Raw genomic sequence first — 12,592 nt, 5'->3', positions numbered from 1 at the left:
GGCAACGTCCTTTATCAAATTCCAAGATTCTCCCTCCGTCTTGTTTTTCAAAAGGGAACCGCCATTAGAAGCGGTGAACAATCTTCTATCTTCCGCACAAAGACCTCCGGTGAAGTAGCTAATGAGCAAGTGAGTGGTCATTCCGTGGTGCGGGCATGACTCCAATAGCCTCTTGAACCGAGACCAATACTCGTACAAACTCTCTTGGTCTCTTTGCATTATGCCCGAAATCTCCTTCCGGATGTAGTCGGTCTTCTCCGGTGGGAAGAACTTATCAAGAAACTCTCTCCTCAAGAAATCCCAATTAGTCACAATCTCATCCGGTAGCGAATAGAACCATGTTTTTGCTTGCGCTTCAAGAGAGAAAGGGAAGGCAAAAACCATGATAGCTACCTCATCGGCTCCATGCCTTCGAGCCGTAGAACAAGCAACTTGAAAATCCTTCAAATGTCGGATGGGGTCTTGACCCGGCAACCCATGATACTTAGGAAGTAGATTTATCAAGCTACTCTTCAACTCAAAGTTTGGATCAAGGTTAGGATACCTTGCTTGCAACGGTTGAAGTATGATATCAGGAGCCCCTTGCTCATGCAAAGTGATCCGGCGTGGCTCCGCCATGTGTGGCTCACCTGTAGGATGCAAAAATGTATTAGTAGTGTCAACAGAAGAATAGGAAGTAGCGGACTCCAAGTCACTCTCGGTAACGTCTAGTGATTCGGTATTTTCCTCAAGAGAGGCCGAAGTACTAGGCGTATAGTCCAACCGCCGTCTAGCTTGCCGAGTGTGTAACAAAGTTCTTTCGATCTCGGGATCAAAATTGGCTAAGCTAGAATTTGGTTGAGACCGAGTCATCAAACTTGAAAGTCATAGCACAAATGTAAAAGAAATCTAAACTATGACTTAGTATTGAAAGAAGTAAACTATCTACAATATTCACATATTCACATAACCAATATCAAGGCATATGTTGCAACCATTCCCCGGCAATGGCACCAAAAATTTGACAGACACCCAAGGGTGTATTGGTAAAGATTCTCTTCAATAAAACCGCGTTGCAAGTATAGCTCTACCAACAACAATCCTCGGGGGTCAAATTTAGAAGAGAGATTTGGTTGTCACAAGTTCAACCTCAATGAAATAACCGAAGTATTCAAACCTCAGATCGTCTCACAAAGAATGGGCAAACATGTCCGTCAACATTGGTTAGAAATCCGGGGTTGTGAGTTATGAGCATGAAAATAAATGGGAATCTTAACAAGCAAGAAATCTCAAAATGCGTCAACTAGTTCAATTGACTAAGCAAAACATAAGCAACTTCAATGAATAAACAACATTCCACTTAATTCTATTATGAACCAAACAAGTAACTACAACTAAAGCAATTGGTTGAGGAAATTGGTTTTCAAATATGAATAATAAAAGCAACTCTTGGCTAGGTTTGGGAATTGGGGTCACCATCCTTGTCTAACAACTATACCTTGACAATTATGAGGAACCAAGCTTATTAAGTCTACTCTCAAAGTCTTAAGTATGTGATATCTACTCCTAGACTTGAAGTACGTCAAATGGCTCTGATCACATCAACCCATAAGTCCCAACCTACCTACTAATTAGATTAGTAGTGGGTTGGCGTCAATGAGTATCAAATTGACCACCTAGGGCTCCCAAATCATCAAATCCATTAGACCCAATGACTCAGGTTTACCCAATTTCCTTGACCTAGGCCAAGAGTGAAAAAGACTACTCCATAATTAAAGTAAACAATTCATCAAACACTTGGTAAGCATTAACAAAAGACATGTTCAAAATGATAATTAAATTGAAATCCACAAGTACCCACTAACAATTATCAACATATGATCATCCAAACAACAAAGCTAAACATAGAAATCATCAATGTAACATTAACAAGTCAAGATTCACAACATTCATGAAATGGGTATAAAATGATAATTGACAAGAATTCATAAACTATCACAAGATATAAGCAAAATTGTAACAAGGAATTCAAATTGAACAATAAAAACTAGTAATTAACAAGATCCAAGTCACAAATCAACAAAGAAAAATCAAATTAAAACTAGATCTAGAGAGGAACAAGGGTTTCTCCCCCTAGAATACTAAAAAGAACCAAAAACTAGCTAAAATTATGTCCTTGTGTCAAATGAGTGATCCCCCTCTTCTCCCTTAGATCCTTGGGTCCTTTCCTGTGCAGAAACAGCTTGAAATTGGGCCGAATGAGCCTCAGAAATCGCCAGGCATGATTTCCTTTAATGAGGTCACGTGCAGCTTCCCACGCGTGCGCGCCAAGTGCGCGTGCGTGTCGATAGAACTTTTCTGATCCGCGCGGATGCGTCCATCCTTGCGCGCCGCTTCCAGCCAATCCAGTCCACGCGTGCGCGTGGAGTGCGTGAGCGCGCCGATGCTGCTTTTCCCAAGATTTCAATTCTTCATGTTCCTCCCTTTTTGTACATGCTTTCTCCCTCTCTTCTAAGTCATTCCTATCCTATAATTCCTGAAATTACTCAACAAATACATCACGGCATCGAATGGCAATAGAAGAGAATTAAAATATGGCCATTTTAAGGCAAAATAAGCATGTTTTCCATCATGGAGCAATATTGGGAAGTGAACACAAAACCATGCATTTCTTGTGAATAAGTGTGAGAAATGTTGACAAAATCCCCCAAAATAAGCACAAGATAAACCATAAAATCGGGGTTTTTCAGTAAGCTCACGTGTCGATTAAATTGCCAAAACCCGACACATCCGATAGCTAACCCATATATTGTCTCTAGGTTACGCATCCCCAAGACAAACTTTAACGAAGGAGAGTGCCTTTTCACCTTTTCCTGGAGGTATCACAAAGGAAAGTGACTTTCCACATCGAAGGAGTGTGCCTTTCCACCTTCCAACCAGAGAAGAATGTAGGGAAAATAATATGAAGGAGAGTGCCTTTCTATCTTTCCCACATCCCCGTCACGACAAGAGAGGAAATCCTCCAATCTCAACTTGCCATCCGATAAAATTTCAATTTAACATGCAAGCGGGATCACACCCAGACCTTGCCATCTTGACCATTTCGACCATACTCAGTCATCGCTAATCTCAACATTCACACCTCAATTCAGTTACATTTCATACATCTTCATTGATTCCGCACTTCCTCAACCATAATTCATTACTTCAAACTTTCCTTTACTCCCAAGTTACCACCTCTCAAGGCTCATACCCCCTCACTATGATTTAGGATTAAATTTTAGGGTCTTTGAAGGCCAAAATAGAGGTTGGTGCACGAAATTGTGATCATCAATGGCGCCAACAACTTGGTACGTACAATTGTAATCGCAACTCTTTATCAAAACTCCGCACAACTAACCAGCAAGTGCACTGGGTCGTCCAAGTAATAAACCTTACGTGAGTAAGGGTCGATCCCACGGAGATTGTCGGCTTGAAGCAAGCTATGGTCATCTTGTAAATCTCAGTCAGGCGGATTCAAATGGTTATGGAGTTTAAGGTGATGAAAATAAAATATAAAATAAAGATAGAGATACTTATGTAATTCATTGGTGGATTTCAGATAAGCATATGAAGATGCTTTGTTCTCCTTGAACCTCTACTTTCCTATTGCCTTCTTCCAATCATTCATACTCCTTTCCAAGGCAAGCTTTATGTTGGGCATCACCGTTGTCAATGGCTACATCCCGTCCTCTCAGTGAAAATGGTCCTGATGCTCTGTCACAACATCGGCTAATCAGCTGTCGGTTCTCGATCATGTCGGAATAGGATCCATTGATCCTTTTGCATCTGTCCCACGCCCCACAATCGCGAGTTTGAAGCTCGTCATAGTCATCCCTTCTCAGATCCTACTCGGAATACCACAGACAAGGTTTAGACTTTTCGGATCTCAAAAATGGCTGCCATTAATTCTAGCCTATACCACGAAGGTTCCAATCTTAGATTAGAAACCCAAGAGATACACACTCAATCGAAGGTAGAACGGAAGTGGTTGTCAGGCACACGTTCATAGGTGAGATGATGATGAGTGTCACGGATCATCACATTCATCAAGTTGAAGAACAAGTGATATCTTAGAGAAGAAGTAGGCGTGAATTGAATAGAAAAACAGTAGTAATTGTATTAATTCATGAGGAATAACAGAGCTCCACACCTTAATCTATGGTGTGTAGAAACTCCACCGTTGAGAATACATAAGAAAAAGGTCCAGGCATGGCCGTGAGGCCAGCCCCCAAACGTGAAAAGGTCTATCAAAGTATATCAAGTGTATCAAAAGTATGAAAATACAATAGTAAAAGGTCCTTTTTATAGAGAACTAGTAGCCTAGGGTTTACAGAAATCAGCAATTAATGCAGAAATCTTCTTCCGGACCCACTTGGTGTGTGCTTGGGCTGAGCATTGAAGCATTTTCGTGTAGAGACTTTTCCTGGAGTTAAACGCCAGCTTTTGTGCCAGTTTGGGCGTTTAACTCCAGCTTTGGTGCCAGTTCCGGCGTTTAACGCTGGGAATTCTTGAGCTGACTTTGAACGCCGGTTTGGGCCATCAAATCTCGAGCAAAGTATGGGCTATTATATATTGCTGAAAAGCCCAGGATGTCTACTTTCCAACGCAATTAAGAGCGTGCCAATTGGGCTTCTGTAGCTCCAGAAAATCCACTTTGAGTGCAGGGAGGTCAGAATCCAACAGCATCTGCAGTCCTTTTTCAGCCTCTGAATCAGATTTTTGCTCAGGTCCCTTAATTTCAGCCAGAAAATACCTGAAATCACAGAAAAACACACAAACTTATAGTAAAGTCCAGAAGAGTGATTTTTATTTAAAAACTAATAAAAACATAATAAAAACTAACTAAAATATACTAAAAACATACTAAAAATAATGCCAAAAAGCGTATAAATTATCCGCTCATCACAACACTAAACTTAAATTGTTGCTTGTCCCCAAGCAACTGAAAATCAAATAGGATAAAAAATAAGAGAATATACAATGAATTCCAAAAACATCTATGAAGATCAGTATTAATTAGATGAGCGGGGCTTTTAGCTTTTTGCTTCTGAACAGTTTTGGCATCTCATTTTATCCCTTGAAGTTCAGAATGATTGGCATCTATAGGAACTCAGAATCTAGATAGTGTTACTGACTTTCCTAGTTAAGTATGTTGATTCTTGAACACAGCTACTTTATGAGTCTTGGCCGTGGCCCTAAGCACTTTGTTTTCCAGTATTACCACCGGATACATAAATGCCACAGACACATAACTGGGTGAACCTTTTCAGATTGTGACTCAGCTTTGCTAGAGTCCCCAATTAGAGGTGTCCATGGTTCTTAAGCACACTCTTCTTTTTGCTTTGGACCTCGACTTTAACCGCTCAGTCTCAAGTTTTTACTTGACACCTTCATGCCACAAGCACATGGTTAGGGACAGCTTGGTTTAGCCGCTTAGGCCAGGATTTTATTCCTGTGGGCCCTCCTATCCACTGATGCTCAAAGCCTTGGATCTTTTTTATCACCCTTGCCTTTTGGTTTAAAGGGGTATTGGCTTTTTTTGCTTGCTTTTCCTCTTTTTTTTTTTTTTGCAAGCTTTTCACTGCTTTTTCTTGCTTCAAGAATCAATTTTATTATTTTTCAGATCATCAGATAACATTTCTCCTTTTTCTTTCATTCTTTCAAGAGCCAACAATTTTAACATTCATAAACAATCAAATTCAAAAATATGCACTGTTCAAGCATTCATTCAGAAAAATAATAGTATTGCCACCACATCAAGATAATTAAACTGTTTTAAAATTTGAAATTCATGCACTTCTTTTTCTTTTTCAATTAAAAACATTTTTCATTTAAGAAAGGTGATGGATTCATTTTCATAGCTTTAAGGCATAGACACTAAGACACTAATGATCATGCAATAAAGACACAAACATAGATAAACATAAAGCATAATTTTTGAAAAACAGAAAATAAAGAACAAGGAAATTAAAGAACGGGTCCACCTTAGTAATGGCAGCTTGTTCTTCCTCTTGAAGATCTTATGGAGTGCTTGAGCTCCTCAATGTCTCTTCCTTGCCTTTGTTGCTCCTCTCTCATGGTTCTTTGATCTTCTCTAATTTCATGGAGGAGGATGGAATGCTCTTGGTGCTCCATCCTTAGTTGTCCCATGTTGGAACTCAATTCTCCTAGGGAGGTGTTGATTTGCTCCCAATAGTTTTGTGGAGGAAGATGCATCCCTTGAGGTATCTCAGGGATTTCATGATGAGGAATTTTCTCATGCTCTTGATAAGGTTCTCTTGTTTGCTCTATCCTTTTCTTAGTGATGGGTTTGTCCTCATCAATGAGAATGTCTCCCTCTATGTCAATTCCAACCAAATTGCAAAGGTGACAAATGAGATGAGGGAAGGCTAACCTTGCCAAAGGAGAGGACTTGTCCGCCACCTTGTAGAGTTCTTGGGATATAACCTCATGAACTTCCACTTCCTCTCCAATCATGATGCTATGTATCATGATAGCCCGGTCTATAGTAGCTTCGGACCGGTTGCTAGTGGGAATGATTGAGCGTTGGATGAACTCCAACCATCCCCTAGCTACGGGCTTGAGGTCATGCCTTCTTAGTTGAACCTGCTTCCCTCTTGAATCTCTCTTCCATTGAGCGCCCTCTTCACATATGTCCATGAGGACTTGGTCCAACCTTTGATCAAAGTTGACCCTTCTTGTGTATGGGTGTGCATCTCCTTGCATCATAGGCAAGTTGAATGCCAACCTTACATTTTCCAGACTAAAATCTAAGTATTTCCCTCGGACCATTGTAAGCCAATTCTTAGGGTCCAGATTCACACTTTGATCATGGTTCTTAGTGATCCATGCATTGGCATAGAACTCTTGAACCATTAAGATTCCGATTTGTTGAATGGGGTTGGTGAGAACTTCCCAACCTCTTCTTAGAATCTCATGTCGGATCTCCAGATATTCGCCCTTTTTGAGCTTAAAAGGGACCTCGGGGATCACTTTCTTCTTGGCCACAACTTCATAGAAGTGGTCTTGATGCACCCTTGAGAGGAATCTCTCCATCTCTCATGACTTGGAGGTGGAAGCTTTTGCCTTCCCTTTCCTCTTTCTAGAGGTTTCTCCAGCCTTTGGTGCCATAAATGGTTATGGAAAAATGAAAAGCTTTAGATTTTACCACACCAAATTTAGAAGGTTGCTCGTCCTCGAGCAAAAGAAGAAAGAAGAGAGTAGAAGAAGTAGAAATAGAGGAGATGGAGTGGGCTTTGTGTTTCGGCCAAGGGGGAGAAGTGGTGTTTAGGTTGTGTGAAAATGAAGGAGTGAAGATGGGTTTATATAGGAGTGAGAGGGATGTGTATGGTTCGGCCATTATGGGTGGGTTTGGGAGGAAAAGTGGTTTGAATTTGGATGGTGAAGTAGTGGGGTTTTATGAAGGATGGATGTGAGTGGTGAAGTGAATAGTGGGATTTGATAGGTGAGGGGTTTTTGGGGAAGAGGTATTGAAGTGATTGGTGAATGGGTGAAGAAGAGAGAGAGAGGTGGGGTAGGTGGGGATCCTGTGGGGTCCACAGATCCTGAGGTGTCAAGGATATCTCATCCCTGCACCAAGTGGCGTGCAAAACGCCCCTTTCTGCCAATCCTGGTGTTTAACGCCAGGCTACTGCCCATTTCTGGCGTTTAACGCCAGCTTCTTGCCCATTCCTGGCGTTAAACTCCAGTCTGGTGCCCTTTTCTGGCGTTAAACGCCCAGAATGGTGCCAGACTGGGCGTTTAACGCCCATTCTGCTACCCTTACTGGCGTTTAAACGCCAGTAGGTTTCTCCTCCAGGGTGTTCTATTTTTCATTCTGTTTTTCACTTTGTTCTTGCTTTTTCAATTGTTTTTGTGACTTCACATGATCATCAACCTACAGAAAACATAAAATAATAAAAGAAAGTAGAAATTTAACATAGATAATTAAAAATTGGGTTGCCTTCCAACAAGCACTTCTTTAATGTCAATAGCTTGACAGTGGGCTCTCATGGAGCCTCACAGATGTTCAGAGCATTGTTGGAACCTCCCAACACCAAACTTAGAGTTTGAATGTGGGGGTTCAACACCAAACTTAGAGTTTGACTGTGGGGGCTCTGTTTGACTCTGTATTGAGAGAAGCTCTTCATGCTTCCTCTCCATGGTTACAGAGGGATATCCTTGAGCTTTAAACACAATGGAGTCTTCATTCACTTGAATGATCAATTCTCCTCTGTCAACATCAATCACAGCCTTTGCTGTAGCTAGGAAGGATCTGCCAAGGATGATGGATTCATCCATACACTTCCCAGTTTCTAGGATTATGAAATCAGCAGGGATGTAATGGTCTTCAACCTTTACCAAGACATTCTCTACAAGTCCATAAGCCTATTTCTTTGAATTGTCTGCCATCTCTAGTGAGATTCTTGCAGCTTGTACCTCAATGATCCCTAGCTTCTTCATTACAAAGAGAGGCATAAGGTTTATGCTTGACCCTAGGTCACACAGAGCCTTCTCAAAGGTCATGGTGCCTATGGTACAAGGGATTGAGAACTTTCCAGGGTCCTGTCTCTTTTGAGGTAATCTCTGCCTAGTCAAGTCATCCAGTTCTTTGATGAGCAATGGAGGTTCATTCTCCCAAGTCTCATTACCAAATAACTTGGCATTTAGCTTCATGATTGCTCCAAGGTACTTAGCAACTTGCTCTTCAGTGACATCTTCATCCTCTTCAGAGGAAGAATACTCATCAGAGCTTATGAAAGGCAGAAGTAAATTCAATGGAATCTCTATGGTCTCAGAATGAGCCTCAGATTCCCATGGTTCCTCATTAGGGAACTCCATGGAGGTCAGTGGGCGTCCATTGAGGTCTTCCTCAGTAGGAATCACTACCTCTTCCTCCTCTCCATGTTTGTCCATGTGAGATATGGTTATGGCCTTGCACTCTCTCTTTGGATTCTCTTCTGTATTGCTAGGGAGAGTGCTAGGAGGGAGTTCAGTAATTTTCTTACTCAGCTGACCCAATTGTGCCTCCAAATTTCTAATGGAGGACCTTGTTTTAGTCATGAAACTTTGAGTGGTTTTGATTAGATCAAAGACAATGGTTGCTAAGTCAGAGTGGCTCTGCTTAGAATTCTCTGTTTGTTGCTGAGAAGATGATGGAAAAGGCTTGCTATTGCTAAACCTGTTTCTTCCACCATTATTGTTGTTGAAACTTTGTTGAGGTCTCTGTTGATCCTTCCATGAGAGATTTGGATGATTTCTCCATGAAGGATTATAGGTATTTCCATAGGATTCTCCCATGTAATTTACCTCTTCCATTGCTGGGTTCTCAGGATCATAAGCTTCTTCTTCAGAGGAAGCTTCCTTAGTACTGCCTGTTGCTGCTTGCATCTCAGACAGACTCTGAGAAATCATATTGACTTGTTGGGTCAATATTTTATTCTGAGCCAATGTGGCATTCAGAGTATCAATCTCAATAACTCCTTTCTTTTGAGCTGTCCCATTATTCACAGGATTTCTTTCAGAAGTACACATGGATTGGTTATTTGCAACCATTTCAATGAGTTCTTGAGCTTCTGCAGGCGTCTTCTTCAGATGAAGAGATCCTCCAGCAGAGCTATCCAATGACATCTTGGATAGTTCAAACAGACCATCATAGAAAATTCCTATGATGCTCCATTCAGAAAGCATGTCTGAAGGGCACCTTCTGATCAATTGCTTGTATCTTTCCCAAGCTTCATAGAGGGATTCTCCTTCCTTCTGTCTGAAGATTTGAACTTCCACTCTAAGCTTGCTCAATTTTTGAGGTGGAAAGAACTTTGCCAAGAAGGCATTGACTAGCTTTTCCCAAGAGTTCAGGCTTTCTTTAGGTTGTGAGTCCAACCATGTCCTAGCTCTGTCTCTTACAGCAAAAGGAAAAAGCATAAGTCGGTAGACTTCAGGATCAACCCCATTGGTCTTGACAGTGTCACAGATTTGCAAGAATTCAGCTAAGAACTTATGAGGATCTTCCAATGGAAGTCCATGAAACTTGCAATTCTGTTGCATTAGAGAAACTAATTGAGGCTTAAGCTCAAAGTTGTTTGCTCTAATGGCAGGGATAGAGATGCTTCTCCCATAGAAATCAGGAGTAGGTGCAGTAAAGTCACCAAGTACCTTCTTTGCATTGTTGGCATTGTTGTTGTTTTCGGCTGCCATGGTTTCTTCTTCTTTGAAAAGTTCTGTTAGGCCCTCTAAAGAGAATTGTTCTTTAGCTTCTCTTAGCTTTCTCTTCAAGGTCCTTTCGGGTTCAGGATCAGATTGAACAAGTATGCCTTTATCTTTGTTCATGCTCATATGAAAGAGAAGAGAACAAGAAAATAGGGAATCCTCTATGTCACAGTATAGAGATTCCTTGAGGTGTCAGAAGAAAAGAAGAATAGAAGGAGGAGGTGGAGAAGAGGGAATCGAACTTATCAAGAGGGACAAAGTTCGAATTGCACCTTGAGGAGGAGTGTTAGTCCCTTAAATAGAAGGATGTGAAAAGAGGGGAAGAATTTTCGAAAATAAATTAAAAAGATTTTGAAATAATAAAAAGAAAATTTTGAAAATTTGATTGAGATTTTCGAAAATTAAGTTTGGGAAAGAAATTAAGTGATTTAAAAAAGATTTTGAAATTAGAAAAAGATATGATTGAAAATTAATTTTGAAAAAGATGTGATTGAAAAGATATGATTGAAAATCAAATTAAAAAGAGAAAGTTTTGAAACTAAAGTTGATTACTTGACTAACAAGAAATTAGAAGATATGATTCTAAAATTTAAAATTTGATCCTTTCTTAATAGGCAAGTAACAACTTGAAAATTTTTGAAGTAAATCTTGAATTGAAGCAAGGATTTTTGAAAATAGTAAAAATAAATATAAAATAGAAAGAAATTGATTTTGAAAGAGATATGATTGAAAATATATGATTTGAAAAAGATTTGATTTTGAAAAATTATGAAAACTTGAAAAAAAGTGAATTAAAAACAAAATCTTCCCTCTAGTGTCATCTTGGCGTTAAACGCCCAGAATGGTGCCCATTCTGGTGTTTAACGCCCAAATCTCTACCTTTCTGGGCGTTAAATGCCCAGCCAGGTACCCTGGCTGGCGTTTAAACGCCAGTTTTCCTTTTTCACTGGGCGTTTTGAACGCCCAGCTTTTTCTGTTTGATTCCTCTGCTGAATGTTCTGAATCTTCAATTCTCTGTATTATTGACTTGAAAAGACATAGTTTTAAAAATATTTTTGAATTTTTGATGATGAGAAACAATAAAAATGCAACTAAGATCAAATAAACAATGCATGCAAGACACCAAACTTAGAAGTTTGTATACTAAGGACTATAACAAATTGAAAATGCATGTAAGAAACAACAAAAGACACAGAATAAGAGAATTTAAAGATCAGAGCACTGAAATCATCAAGAACAACTTGAAGATCAATGAAGAACATAATGTATATATTCGAAAAATGCAAGAAGAATAAAAACATGCAATTGACACCAAACTTAAAAATTGATACTAGACTCAAACAAGAAACATAAAATATTTTTGATTTTTATGATTTTATAAATTTTTTTTGTGATTTTCGAAACTTGAGTGGAGAAGAAAATAAAGGGATTCAAAATTTTTAATAAGAGTTCCAAGAATCATTGCAATGCTAGTCTAAGACTCCGGTCCAGGAATTAGACATGGCTTACTAGCCAGCCAAACTTTCAAAGAAAGCTCCGGTCCAAAACACTAGACATGGCCAATGGCCAGCCAAGCTTTAGCAGATCATTGCTAACAACAGCAAAATTAATGGAAATCAACAAGCTCTTGTGATGATAAGTTGAAACCTCGGTCCAATAAGATTAGACATGGCTTCACAGCCAGCCAAACTTCAACAAATCATCATGAAACTCTAGAATTCATTCTTAAAAACTCTGAAGAACAAAATAGAAAATCTTTTTGTATTTTTTGAAAATTTTTTTGAAAAATAAAAAGGAAAAGTACCTAATCTAAGCAACAAGATGAACCGTCAGTTGTCCAAACTCGAACAATCCCCGGCAACGGTGCCAAAAACTTGGTGCACGAAATTGTGATCATCAATGGCGCCAACAACTTGGTACGCACAATTGTAATCTCAACTCTTTATCACAACTCTGCACAACTAACCAGCAAGTGCACTGGGTCGTCCAAGTAATAAACCTTACGTGAGTAAGGGTCGATCCCACGGAGATTGTCGGCTTGAAGCAAGCTATGGTCATCTTGTAAATCTCAGTCAGGCGGATTCAAATGGTTATGGAGTTTAAGGTGATGAAAATAAAACATAAAATAAAGATAGAGATAGAGATATTTATGTAATTCATTGGTGGATTTCAGATAAGCGTATGAAGATGCTTTGTTCCCCTTGAACCTCTGCTTTCCTATTGCCTTCTTCCAATCATTCATACTCATTTCCATGGCAAGCTTTATGTTGGGCATCACCGTTGTCAATGGCTACATCCCGTCCTCTCAGTGAAAATGGTCCTGATGCTTTGTCACAACATCGGCTAATCAGCTGTCGGTTCT

At 39.8% G+C, this 12,592-nt stretch overlaps 1 non-coding gene across 1 annotated transcript; it reads left to right on the top strand.

Moving 5' to 3' along the window:
- Positions 1-9,705: 9,705 nt before the first annotated feature.
- Positions 9,706-9,813, top strand: LOC148544318 (small nucleolar RNA R71). Its single transcript, XR_015901499.1, has one exon. It is a non-coding gene; the product is annotated as a small nucleolar RNA R71 (small nucleolar RNA).
- Positions 9,814-12,592: the final 2,779 nt, after the last annotated feature.

The sequence above is a fragment of the Arachis ipaensis genome, chromosome B9 (assembly GCF_059453495.1).
Source record: "Arachis ipaensis isolate K30076 ecotype BB chromosome B9, ASM5945349v1, whole genome shotgun sequence".
Lineage (NCBI taxonomy): Eukaryota > Viridiplantae > Streptophyta > Magnoliopsida > Fabales > Fabaceae > Arachis > Arachis ipaensis.
This window is presented reverse-complemented; position numbering and strand designations above follow the sequence as displayed.